Below are 13,093 nucleotides of genomic sequence, written 5' to 3'. Positions count from 1 at the left end.
TTTTTTCTAGTTCTGTGAAATATAGTGTTGGAATTTCAATTGGCATTGCATTGAATGTATATAGCAGTTTCGGTAGTATGGCCATTTTCACTATGTTGATTCTTCCTACCCAGGAGCAGGGGATATCTTTCCATTTTTTTATATCCTCTTCGATTTCTTTTTTCAGAGTGCTGTAGTTTTCAGTGTAGAGATCTTTTGTTTCTTTTGTTAGATTGATTCCTAGATACTTCATTTTTTTGGATGCTATTGTAAAAGGAATTTTTTCCCTTATTTCTCTTTCTGTCTGTCTGTTATTTGTGTATAGAAAGGCTATTGATTTTTGGGTATTCACCTTGTATCCAGATACTTTACTGAATCTGTCAATTAAGTCTAGAAGTTTTTTGGTGGAGTTTTTTGGATAGATCATATATTTATTATTCTGAGAACTTCAGAGAAAGATGCTCAACATTGCTAAAATTTTTTTTCAAGAAATATGTCCCCCTGTATTTATGTGTTGAAGTTGTTGCTGTCACAATGGGGAAATCTTTGAACTTAAGCCTCACACTCTTCAACATCACACCAAGGTTAAACTGATGGAAATATTAGTATTACGTTAAATGATGTGAAAAATAATCTTGCTTATCCAGTCTCCAGTTGATGGGCACTTGAGCTCTTTCCAAGCTTTAACTATTACAAACTGTGCTGCTATAAACATGGGTGTGCATATATCACTGTGGTATGATTCCTTTAATTGTTTGGGAAAGATACCCAGCAGAGGAATAGCTGGGTGAAATGGAACCTCTAATTCTAGTTTGTTGAAGCATCTCCAAAATGATTTTCACAGTGGTTGCGCCAGTATGCAAGATGCATTCTTTAAAAAAAATAAAATGGAGTATAATTAAGCCATAAAGAATAAGAAACTGGAGAAATTTATAGCTAAATGGATGCATATTGAGGACATACTCTTAAGTGAAATAAATAGGACACACGTGTAAATATGGAATAGCTTCTCTGGTGTGAGAAACTAAAAGTATAAATAAAGATCAAAATATATAATTGATAATATGAAATAGGAACAAAAGGTCTAAAGGGGTAGGGGAAAAGAAAGAAGGGAAAGGAAAAGATATGAGCAAAGGAAAAAACAGAAGCAAAGTCTCTGTAAATAGGGAGGGTGGAGGGGTTGAAGGGAGGGCAGGGGTATGGAGAAAAAATAAGAACCAAGATACATCATGTAAGGGTACAAGTTCCCAGTGATGAATGTAACTGTATCGTATACCTAAAATGTTATCAATAAACTTAATGGAAAAAAAAATATTGCTTAAAACTAATTTGGATGATCAATGTATGAACTAGTTTTAACAGTAGCAGCTGATAAATATTTTTATCATTTAGTATGTTTGAAGAGTATTTTTTTTTTGTTTTGTACTGAGAATCAAGCTCAGGTCCTTGAGCTTGTGAGGCAGACAGCAGAACCAGTGAGACAAATCCCCAACCCTTGAAGAGTATTTTTCAAGAAAGCTGAACTTTTTCTGTCATGTTACATCCAGAGGCCCAAGGAGCACTGCTATACATCTGCATGAATATACTTCTTTGTCTCATTTCAGGCAAGTCGTGTGGCAAAAATTGGATCTTGAAAGCAAGATCACTGCCAATGGTTTAGCATCTTGGTGGTAAAGTAAAAATTATATAATCAGGACTTACATGGATGTCACTTAAAAGAAATTCCTTGCAAATAATTTTGTTTTGATAGGGTCTCATTCTGCAATTCAGCGTGGTCTTGAACTCACTGTGTAGGGCTGTCTTCAAACTCACAGTGATCCTCCTGCTTCAGCCTTCCGAGGGCTGGGATTATAGGCATGCGCCACCATGCTCAGCTTGCAAAGAATTCTTGTCACTTAAAAAAGGTAAAAAGAAATTAACTCTATATTCTAAGTTACTAGCTATGGTTTTAAATCTCTGCTATTCATTGGGTTATTTAATAATAGCAATAATTTTTTATTCCAATGTTTTGATTATGGTGTAACCTCAATATACTATTTCATGCAATGTATTTATCATAGCTCTAAATGCAAAGAATTAATGTGCCCCCAAAAATCATTTAAGGAGGCTCTTAACACTTATTTGTTTTAGTCAATGAATATGAGATAATTAGCAAATTCATTAATAGGATAATGTTTTTCTTATATTTATAGCTAAAATAATTTGTTACTTCACTCATCTATAAAGTCTTCTAGTTAATGGAGCATTTTGTGACATTGAAATATTATTAGTGCTCAAAAATCTAAACCTGCATCAACACACATCTGTGACCTTTTAAAGTCTCTCAATATTTTACATAATATATGTTGACTGCAATTAAGATGTATTGATTCTTTGGAACTAATAAATAATTATCCTTCTCTATTTTCAACAAGCAAGTTTCCTAAATGACAGTATGTTTATTCTTCTCTGGTATTCAGCATTAGTCTCTAGGCCATCTTTACCTGAAGTATAATGAGCTTTCACTTAGAGATTCTAAGTAAATGAACTCACTTATACTTATGATGTTTGTGCGTGAAGAAAGTGTTTTATTTCATCCATACTTCCCTATCACTAACACTACAGCCAGAGATGTTGGCTTCTCCAAGGTTAACAGCCAAATGTAGGGATCCAAAATTCTCAATATCCATTCCCAATTAATTATAATCTTAACAATAATATCAAGACTGTGTTAGGATTAGGTGATTCAGAGTTGCTGAGTCAGTCAGATGTTCTTTACTGTATACTACTCAAAAATGTGAACTGGCACTGTGTGATTACTTGGTAAATCTTCTTTGATCATGTGATTAATTAGTTAATCTCTTAATCACTAATCTCTTCTCTGTGCTCTTGATTTGTACCTGGAAGAACTTGCACATTCATATCCAAAAGAGGTGGATAAACGGTAGGTATTTAATCCATTTTTGCAGTGAAAGAGTGAATGCTTTGCATAGCTTAATGAAACGAAATTACAGAAAGCATCCATGAAGCCAAAAGTGAATTCAACATGAGGTTGAACTCTATGGTAGCGAGCAAGAAAAAAGAAACCTTCAGGAGGCTTTAAATGTTTACATAAAATATTTTCTTTCTTTCAAAAACTTAGAGATCAGAAACAGTGCTGCAGATCTGCTAAATTTGACTGACAGTGCTTTCTTAGTATTTGTGAGTTTTCTGATACTTGAAATATTTTGTGTTTTAAATTTTTAGTAAAACAATGTTTCTAAACTTGTGTATTGAGAAAACAACTTTAAAAAAAATCACAAAGCATCCAAATATATCTACAGTGCTACTTTGAGAAAAACTAAAATAGAATACTTACTGGAAGAAGAAATTTAAAAACAAGATTTTTTATTCTTCTGTATGTTTTGATGAATTTCTCCTTTGTTTGAAGTTTAACACAACATCAAATGTGTTCACATTTAATATCTACACTTTGGGGGCTTGATTACTACCTTATTTCCACTAATTCCATGCTTGAGCAATCCTTAGGCCTTCGGGTCCTTTTGTGAGATCATAATTAACCTAAATTTGCCCAATATTCTTTAAAAATTATAAATATAACAATGAATAGGATATGCAGGAATGATGAGATTTCTTTTCTCCAGTCAGGAAGAGAAATATTTCCAAAAAGGAGGAGAAACAGGAAGACTAGCTGTGTCAGGAGGGAAGGAGTCAGAGAAGACTGAAGAAAGAAAATTAAATAACAGGAGAGGAAAGAAAATGGAGAAGAAAAGGACCAAAAAAGGAAAGAAGAGGAGAGTAGAACCCATGGAAACAAAGTAAAGTAATACATGCAGGTATTTTCAGAGGCTATGGTATTTTGTTGCAGAAAACAGTGACAAACAATTTCCACTGTCTTCTGTATATGTGCAATTGTATGAAAAACTCTTCTATACGTAATTGCATACAGCCTTTAAAACAAATTTTAAAATTTGCCCACACACAATTTTAGAACTAGAATATGATAAATACAATTGGAATTTATTATTCTTTTTTATCTTAGATAAGCATATAACTACAATAGTAATTTCCTTAATTCTAGCAGAATTAAGAAGTTAGATAAAAGGACACATTACTAAAAATACAAAGCTGATAAAAGATAGTATTTCAGGCCTCTTCATTTATATGTTTCTTCCAAAACTTGGAGGCTCTGAAATTGTGCTTATACATCTACATTTATATAAGAGTTTTTAAAGTAAGAGTATTTGGAATTTATTTGTCTTTATAAGGGACCACAACATTTGCATAAGCAGCAGACCCTATAAGACTTGGACCTGCCCTGTAACAGGTTATCAGAGGAGATTGTTCCACCTGCATTCACATCTTTAAAGAAGAAATTGTGCAAAAGAATCCTGAAGTTCTCCATCTGATGTTCTGCCTCATTATAAGGAATGGCGAGAAAATTATATGAATTGTTAAAAACTCTTCCATCCCCTTAATGCTAACACTACTTTTTCAAGGTCTTACAATGTAAAACTGTATTTTTTAAGAGGCATCTGTTTTGTTTTGTTTTCTCATTGAGTTTATTGGTACTTTTTAAGTATACAGTACAGTTACACTTATCATTCAGATCTTGTACCTTTACATGACAGAACTTGGTTCTCATTTTTTCCCCTTGTCCCTGGCTGTTTAACATACAGACTTACACTACTTAAATTTAATGCTCTATCTACCACATTTTAAAAATAGTATAGATATCCAAGACAGGTTCAAGTGTTTCTTCCTTTTCTATAATAAATTGTTCAGTGTTTATCTTTGACATTACACCAAAAACCCAACTAACAAAAGTGTCTAATCCATAAGGCTGAACTGGACACCATTGCATTATATGCACAAAAATGTAACTCCAGGTCTATTATAATCCCAGATCACAATGCACAATGAAAGAGTAACAATGAAACATGTGAAGGTTGACTACTTTCATTTACTTGAATTCTAAAAAATGGTGTTATAGGCAAGAGAATTTAATATACCATAATAGACCTTAAGCAATACTGTAATTGGTTCCACTTAAGGGTTAGAATAAGTTATACAACTCTGGTTGGCACTGTATTTAAGCTAAAGCAAGCAAAGCCTGGAAAAGTTAATTTCTAGAGTAGGGCAGGCCAATAGCTAATGTCAGTGACTTTTTTTTTCCAGATCCCGAGGTAGGCAGGAGACACTTTGATGCATGAAGTATAACCCAGTCGATAAACCAGGTGTAGACCCTGAACACATAATGGATAGGAGATAAGAAGGAAGTAGGAGAACCACCCTGTCTCCACTCGCACCCACCCAATCTGTCCCTTTTGCTCCCTATATTGATACTCTTCTTCACATGACTCCATTTTCACCAGTATTCTTCTTTAAGAAAAATAAGCCATTTATTCAGCTTATGACTAAAGCCACTCTCCTTTCCTAGTAACTCTTTGCGGTTGATGAGGTTGGTGATGACTGTGAATCCTGTCTTTACCCTTGGCTCAGCCCATGACCTCACATGGTTGGTGCAAATGTCTCCACTCACTCCCCTGGGGCCTGGTGCCCCAGGCAGTCTCTTGCTTTCTCTGGCTTGCTCTGCTTGAAGCCATCTGTCTAAACATGGAGTCTCTTGGCCCACCTTCCCTCTTGGCTCATGTTTGGCCCCTCTCATCTGTCTGAGGCTTTGGTCTTGACAAACACCAGACAAACTACTCATGGCATTACCTATATACTGGATAGTATTTAACCATGGAAAATTAGAAGTTTCGTCATGAGTGGTGCTTTAGTCTCCTTTTGGGAGGCTTCTCTTTCATCCCTTTCAAAGCAACAGGTGAAGAAGACTGGGGTGGGGGGGTAAGTTATTTTGAGGAGGAGAACTAATTAAATATTCATAATGGATGTGTATATTGTAGTTTTAAAAAGTGTTTATGGCAAGTTTATGGTACTACAAAATGGTGAGTGGAGACCCATCTCTTCTCAGTCCAATTGATATTTTCCTCAGCACAAAGCCACAGCTTCTGCACCAGGGACAGTGTTTTGAAATGCCATAAATTTTTTTTTCATACCTAACACCAAGTATTTTGAGAAATATATACTTTTCCCCATTTGAATGGATTGGGGCCTTATACACACAACAGTGAACCCTAACAAAACCAAGTATCTAATTAACCTACTCAACCCAGGCGGTGAATGGCCAGAGGCCACTGTCTTTCCTTTTCATTTTACCTTCTCCCACACTAACAATTTCAAACCTGGAAATGCCTTTGGAGTGTCAGAAATTCAGGTGAGGATGGTTGGTGAAAAAGAGAAAAGAATATCTCCCAGATAAACTCCCTTTTCAAAAATCTTGGTGATTAAGTCTTCTCCTCTAATCATCAGTATGTTTATTCAATGTGCACTTATTGTATCCCATCCTAAAGGAAGCTAAGTACTGATGACTAACATTAAATAACTCTCTAAAATTAAGTGTACACATTCATTCCCTATTCAACTCTGTGATGTAGTTGTTATTGATCTCACTTTATTTTTTTAACCAAGTAACAAAACAGGGATTTGGGGAAGGTGGGTAACCTAATCTGTATCTCAGAACAAAACATGACATACACGAGATTTAAACCCAACTCTCTCCTTCTACTGTATTTCTTTAAACCCTCACAAGTAAGTAAAAGAAAAAAAAAACAATAAAAAATGCATTTCCTTCTACAGGAAGTAACTCTCCCAAAGAGGTGTGGACATGGTGCTGCGTGAGCAACTGGAGGGGAGCATTGTGCTGTCCAGTACTTCTGCCCTTCTCCTGATCCATCATGACACAGGGCATGTGGGAGACCCTAGCATAAGAATCAGAAGAATTCTTTTCCTTTCATTTCTTAAAATTTCCATAAATTTAATAAACATCTTTTCCAAGAGAATTGCATGTGCTGCATAGTTAATAAGTCCCTACATATTAGAAAGCCTGTTTTTGCTAATATAAATTAAATCACATATCTGATTTGTAAAAAAAAAAGTTGATGAAATTTCCATAGCAAACACTACAGATTCTCTTTTATTATTGTCAAATATTATACCACTGTTTAGGAGGCTATAGATTATTTTAGATAAAAATATGTCCTTTAAAAGTTATTGATAGTGATCTATGATCTATTCCTCAACTGAAAAGAATATATGCATGTGGAATAATATTTCCACTGTGTGGCAGTCTCCATAAACAATAAGTTTAACTTGCTTTTATGAAGTCATCAAATTATAATTCAAAGAAGCAATATTAGAATGATCTAGACAGATGAAACAAACAAAATCTAAAAGAACAAATGGATTGACCTCAGGTTCCATATTCATATTAAATACTCTGAGGTCTTGGACAACTTCTATAAATTTCTGAAAAACAGCACTGTTTTCTTATTTTATAATAGCACACAATTCCCAGAACAGCCATACCTGCCCAGGGTATGTATTATTAGTTACATGCAACCATCAATGGACCAAATACTAACTCTGTTGCCTGGCTACCGTGAGAAATAAAAGGGTCATCAAATGGAGACTCATCAGGACAGGAAAGCCAAACAGAAGCTCAATCTGCAGCACTGACACTATCACATATGCACAGGCAGTGAGGAAAGCAAAAGCATTTCCTTTTAAATTTTAAAATATGTAGGTGATCAACATTTGGTTATTTGCCAGGAAAAATCCCCACAAATTTAAAAAATGTCTGTAAAAAGAATATAAAGCTGAATTATAGTGATGAGTTTTGTGGGTCCTGAAAAAAGTTGGAGAATAGAAATCTTGCAAGTAAATCAGCAAAAAGTAATTTTACTATTGTAATTGGTTTTATTGTTATGAAACTAAATCTGGAAGGTATTCTTACTGCTTTTTGTTTAGATAAGTAAAGGAAAATAGCCAGTATAAATGTTACTAAGGATAGGTAAGGTTGGAACTTGTAGGATAAACACAGAACTGGAAAAAAAAAAAAAGCTACGTTTCTTTGAAAGAGGAAGCACAATAAACTTCTATCATTGAAAAAAGAAAGTATCTAGTTGCAGAATTTTTCTTTCCCATGCAGATACCACTAGGTAATGATTCTTTGCTCCTTCTCCATTCCAAACCTTCTGGTGATACTCTTTGGCTGGCAATTTTTGTCTTCACTTTGGAACTTGCAAAATAAAGGAGCTTCTGTGTGTCTGGAGGAGAACTGAAAATGGTAACAAAGTGCAGTCGCTGTAATTGGTTAATCATCAGTCAATGCCAGACAAGTGACAGAACCAAGCAGTGTTTATGTCCCAACTGTGTGGCTTCCTCAAAGAGCAGTGCCACGGCTAATTGGGTTCACCTAGTTTTTCAGTCAGTTGATTCAGCTGCAGCGATTTAGACACGGTCTTTCCCCACTGCGGGACCAGACTGTCCTCCCTTCTAAATGGCTGCAATGCCTGGCAGCAGCGCCTATCATTCAGACCTCTCCTCTGGTGTAGAGACAGCCTGGGATCACAGGCGTAAATTACGGACTGAGTTGATTCAGTGTCTCTTGTTTCCAAAGTGGAAAAACTGAATAGACTGTGTTTGTTGTTTTGTTATTTTAGTCACAGCAGCGTGTTTAACTGCTAAGTTGATTTCACAATTTTTTGAACGTGTTTATACTCTAGAAGCATTTATATGAAGACCACCTTTCTTCTTTTTTATTTTTATTTATTTATTTTTTTATATTTTGGCAGTGCTAGGGATCAAATCCAGGGTCTCAGACATGCTGGAAAAGTGCTTGACCACTGAGCTTCACCCTCAATTTATACTTATTCATAGTAAAAGATTTGCTGAGACTTTCTTCCAGCTCCATGCTCCAGGTGAATGTGTTATTTCTACTCCACCGGCGTGTTAGCCATGGTTTTCTGAAAGTTTCTGCTCAAATGTCTCAGGCCTAGGACTGGTCTTCAATTGGACTTTGATTGAAACACTGTTTAGCTGAGCCCATTCACTGTACACGGGAGTATGTGGTATGCTCCAAGGTCTTCAGCCAAGCAATCTGTACCACAGATAATAGGGGACAATCTTTCTGCTTCCTCCTCCACCCATTTTTCTGTCTCCCTGGCCCCAACCTCCACAAGGAAGCTCAAATTGCTTTGCCTGTGTCACTGGCTGCATGAATGAGCCTGAATGTGGCAATATTTCACCTATTCAGTGAATCCCTTGCCAATTTCACCATGCATTCTAAGTCTGCCATGTCCTACCTTTGACCCATGGGCTGCTTGCTCTCTTTTTGTTTATAGTTGTAATAAAAAAAAATACAGAAAGGGCCAGGGGTTTAGCTCAGAGGTGCCTCCACCTGTCTGACAAACGCAAGGTCCTGAGTTTGATCCCCAGTACCAAAAACAAAAACAAAAACAAAACAGAAAAAGAAAATTTTGTTGCTTATAGATATTAACTATATTGTATATTTTATATTCAGCCAAAGACAATTCCTGCTTGGGGTAGGCAAGCCAAGATGTTGAACATGCGAACAACCTAGACACATGGCTCCAGTTTAATCTCAGCATTCCTAACCAGTGCAATTCTGGCATTTACCATTTGGTCCACAAGCATAGGCAAGAGTCATGGAAGCATCTGCCTGAACCTTTGGAAATACACCCAACATTACTATTATCTCAGAAAATAAATACATATTTAATTGAGAGTAGGTGACATTCAAGTTGTAAAAAGAAATTCTAATTAGTGCTTCTTTTTGTTTCTATGGCCTATCAGGGAAAGAAATTATTACCCCCTCGATAAGCTATGTCAGTAGTTTTCCAGAATAGTAACTTGCACAATTCTAGTGTTTATCTGGTAATATATTCTGATATCTTTTATTTCAAAAACAGTGGGAGAGATGGCATAGGACAGTTAGTGAGTTACTGCCAAGGAAGTGGTATATAAATGGTATGTAAGTCTTTAAAACAAAACAGAAAAGCAGCCAAAACGTTTTGATTTCTTGTAGAGTAGTTAGTACTTGGCTGGGAAGAGATAGTGGGGTCCTAAATTAATTGGAAACGTCTCATTACCAATTTTCAAGATTGGATCTTGGGAAGGATTCATCATTCACTGCTCCTTGTCCTTTGCCTTGGATAGCCAACCCAACTTCGTCACTTCTCTTCATTTTCACAATAACTGTTCTCATCCATCATTTTCCCTCTGTGCTACTTCTGTAGCCACCTACTGGTTTCCACCCTTCAACTCTTGTCTTCCTCCCACAGCCAGAGTGAGCTTACAGCATGTGGCAAATCACAGCCAATTTTCTGACTCCACTCTCCCTCCAAGGATACCTGACTTCTCACGTTTTAGGCCTCAGCTGAAATGTCAACTGCTTACAGTTTATTATCTACTTCCTTCAATAGACGATGAGCCCCACAAGGCAGAGGGCATACTTATTATACACCAGTGGGTCCTACAAGCCTAGCACATCAACTGATGTCTACTAAGTGCTCAATAAATTCTTTTTGGATAGATGAGGAAGAGCAACTTGAATTGGATGTTAGTAGTTTAAAAAAACCAGCTGACATTCAGAGGTTAAAGTGTGTAATTCATATTGGTAAATGGGTATAGATGAAGATGAAATATAAAAGAGCAGCAGGAAAGCACTGGGCGTACATACAAGCAGCAATGTGAGATCGTCTGGGAAAAGCCGGCCCAGTATGGTGGATACTGGGGCACCCATCCCCTGGTTCGGTAAAGCATGACTTACTTCCATGCTAACATCTATTTTGCTCTCATTAAGAGCCAAGAGAAATGCTCAGAGAAATACCATAATCAGTTTTCAAAAGCATGTGTCACTACTGCATATTATACACCTTGAGAACTCTCACATGAAGAAGGTGATATTTTATACAGTCAAAAGTTGTGTTGCTGACACCTCTCACATAACTATTCCATAGCAAATAAGACATTCTGAAAAGAATCTGAAAGAAACAATGGGAAAACTCTTCAGAATGTAAAAATGCACCCACAACCAGGAAATAACATGAAAAGAATAGCTCCTGGCAGTGGTGGTGACACTGAACTCTAGCATTTACTAGAAATACAAGCCTGGGGGTAAAAACTAGCTTTTGAGATGTCACTGAGAACCCATTTAATGCTTTACCTAAATAACTATCACAGAACTAACACCCACAGCAACAGCATACCCAACCTATTTAAATTCTCCAGGGAAAAATAAATTGCAGTGTTTATGGTAAATCTGATCATTGTCACATGATCTCCAGCCTTATTTCAACACATTAATCCTATAGTAAAAAGGCCAGGTGGATGGTTCAGATGATTCAGATCACAGCCAAGTTGTTACTGATTTGATTAAACATTCTTTCACACCCAAGACACTGAGTATGGATGTTCATCAGGAAAGCAAAATGAGGGTGATGGTATTAGGTTGAGCTTCTTGGGCCAAAGGAAAGTCTTTGACGTAGGAAAAGAAAAGCTAACAATGAACTGGAGAGAAATTATCTAGGCCTTTGTCCTTTTGGAATGAAAGGGCAGGCATGGAAAGGTAATGTTGGCTTAGTGCCTAAAATGTTTAATAAGCTCCTGAGGAGAGTAGTAATTGGAATTTTAAGCACAGCATTGTATGAATTGCTCACCTGTAGGAAATTGTAGGCACTTCCAGAAAACACTAAATTCTTTACCTTTTGTTAGCTAGTTGATTAATGGTTCACCATTCCACTCTAGTGTGTATGACAAGGGTGTGCCCATGTGCAGTGTACCATACGTTTCACACCCTACAGATCTGGAAAGTTCGATCCAGATAGTTATGTGAAGAGACACCGAAAAGCTGCCATTCATTATGGATTAGATTTCAAGGGCTGAGAAGTTGGGTGCTATAGTCTTTCATAACCATGATGTGGTTTAAATAAAGGTGCTAAAAAATTATAAGGAAGTACATGGAATATCATGGAAGCAGAGAATGAAATGTTACTAGGAAAAAAATCAGTCACATCTCTGTTCCTGAAGTTTGGCTTCAATATCAGGGACCAGAACCAGGGGCTATCAGATTATTCCCCCAAGACAACTGCTTTCTAAAATGCTTAGACTCCTTACTCGATGTCTGCTGGTGGAGAATTGACTCCTCCTTACCATGGTTTGTATCTTGAGTGCCTCATAAAGGTCCATACGTTAAATCTTGGTCTTCAGAATGGGGCTTGGGAGGTGGTGGGATCTTTAAGAGTGGAGCCTAGTGATCTTTGATCCATAGGTGTGTGACTGTGGGCCTCTGGCCTCTTCTTTCTCTTTCTCTTTTGTTACCTGCCCAGGAGGTAAGCAGCTTTTCTCCTCCATGTGTCTTTATCATAAAATGCTGCCTGGCCACATCCCCAAAGTGATGGGACCCATTGATTATGGCATCCTCTGGAAGCTGAAGAGGCAAAGAATGGATTAGCCCCAAGAACTACATTAGATACCCTGAGGCTGGCACATTACAGTGGATTAAGATCCCAGAATCTATTAATCCTTTACTTAATTGCTTAACAAATATTACAGGCAGAAGTCTTCATGTCTCTGTATAGCCAACAATTGTGGCTTCCCTTGTTCTGAGTTTCTCTCATTCCTATTCAGAACATTTTGTGAAGTGTGTATGGAGAAAGATGGTGACCTTCTTTTATCATCTTGGTGAGATGGGCCCATGTGTTTCTTGAAATTTTACATTTTAAAAAAAGTACTGTGTAAAACTAAGGGAAAGCTTCACAGAATCTGCAGTGGTTTCTAGACCTAGTTGATAATAAATCTCTTGGGAAGTGTTAAAAGATGAAGATCCCTGGATCCTGCCATTAAATTTAATCAAATGAGTCTAAGCTGGAGTTATATAGAGTGGTTGTTACAAAAGCTCCCACAAATGATTCTTACTACTAGGTGGAGTTAATGTCCACTAATCTAAAGTATCATTACATTTCTACACCAGCAATACTTATGGCCTTCTGTTTTCTATGTTTAACTTTTAAAATCTTTCTATCATGAGATAAACATAGGTAAGAAATAAGGCAAAGAAATTCCAGTACCCTTTACATAGTTTTCCTCAATAATAACATTTTGCAAAGGCCTAGGATAATATCTCAACCAGGACATTAACAGTCACATAATTTACCTGTCTTGTTCAAATTTTTCCAGTTGTATTTACACTCATTTGTGTTGTGTGTGT

This window comes from Fukomys damarensis, unplaced genomic scaffold, assembly GCF_012274545.1.
Source record: "Fukomys damarensis isolate Sample0158 unplaced genomic scaffold, DMR_v1.0_HiC HiC_scaffold_38, whole genome shotgun sequence".
Taxonomy (NCBI): domain Eukaryota; kingdom Metazoa; phylum Chordata; class Mammalia; order Rodentia; family Bathyergidae; genus Fukomys; species Fukomys damarensis.
Note: the sequence above shows the minus strand (reverse complement) of the source record.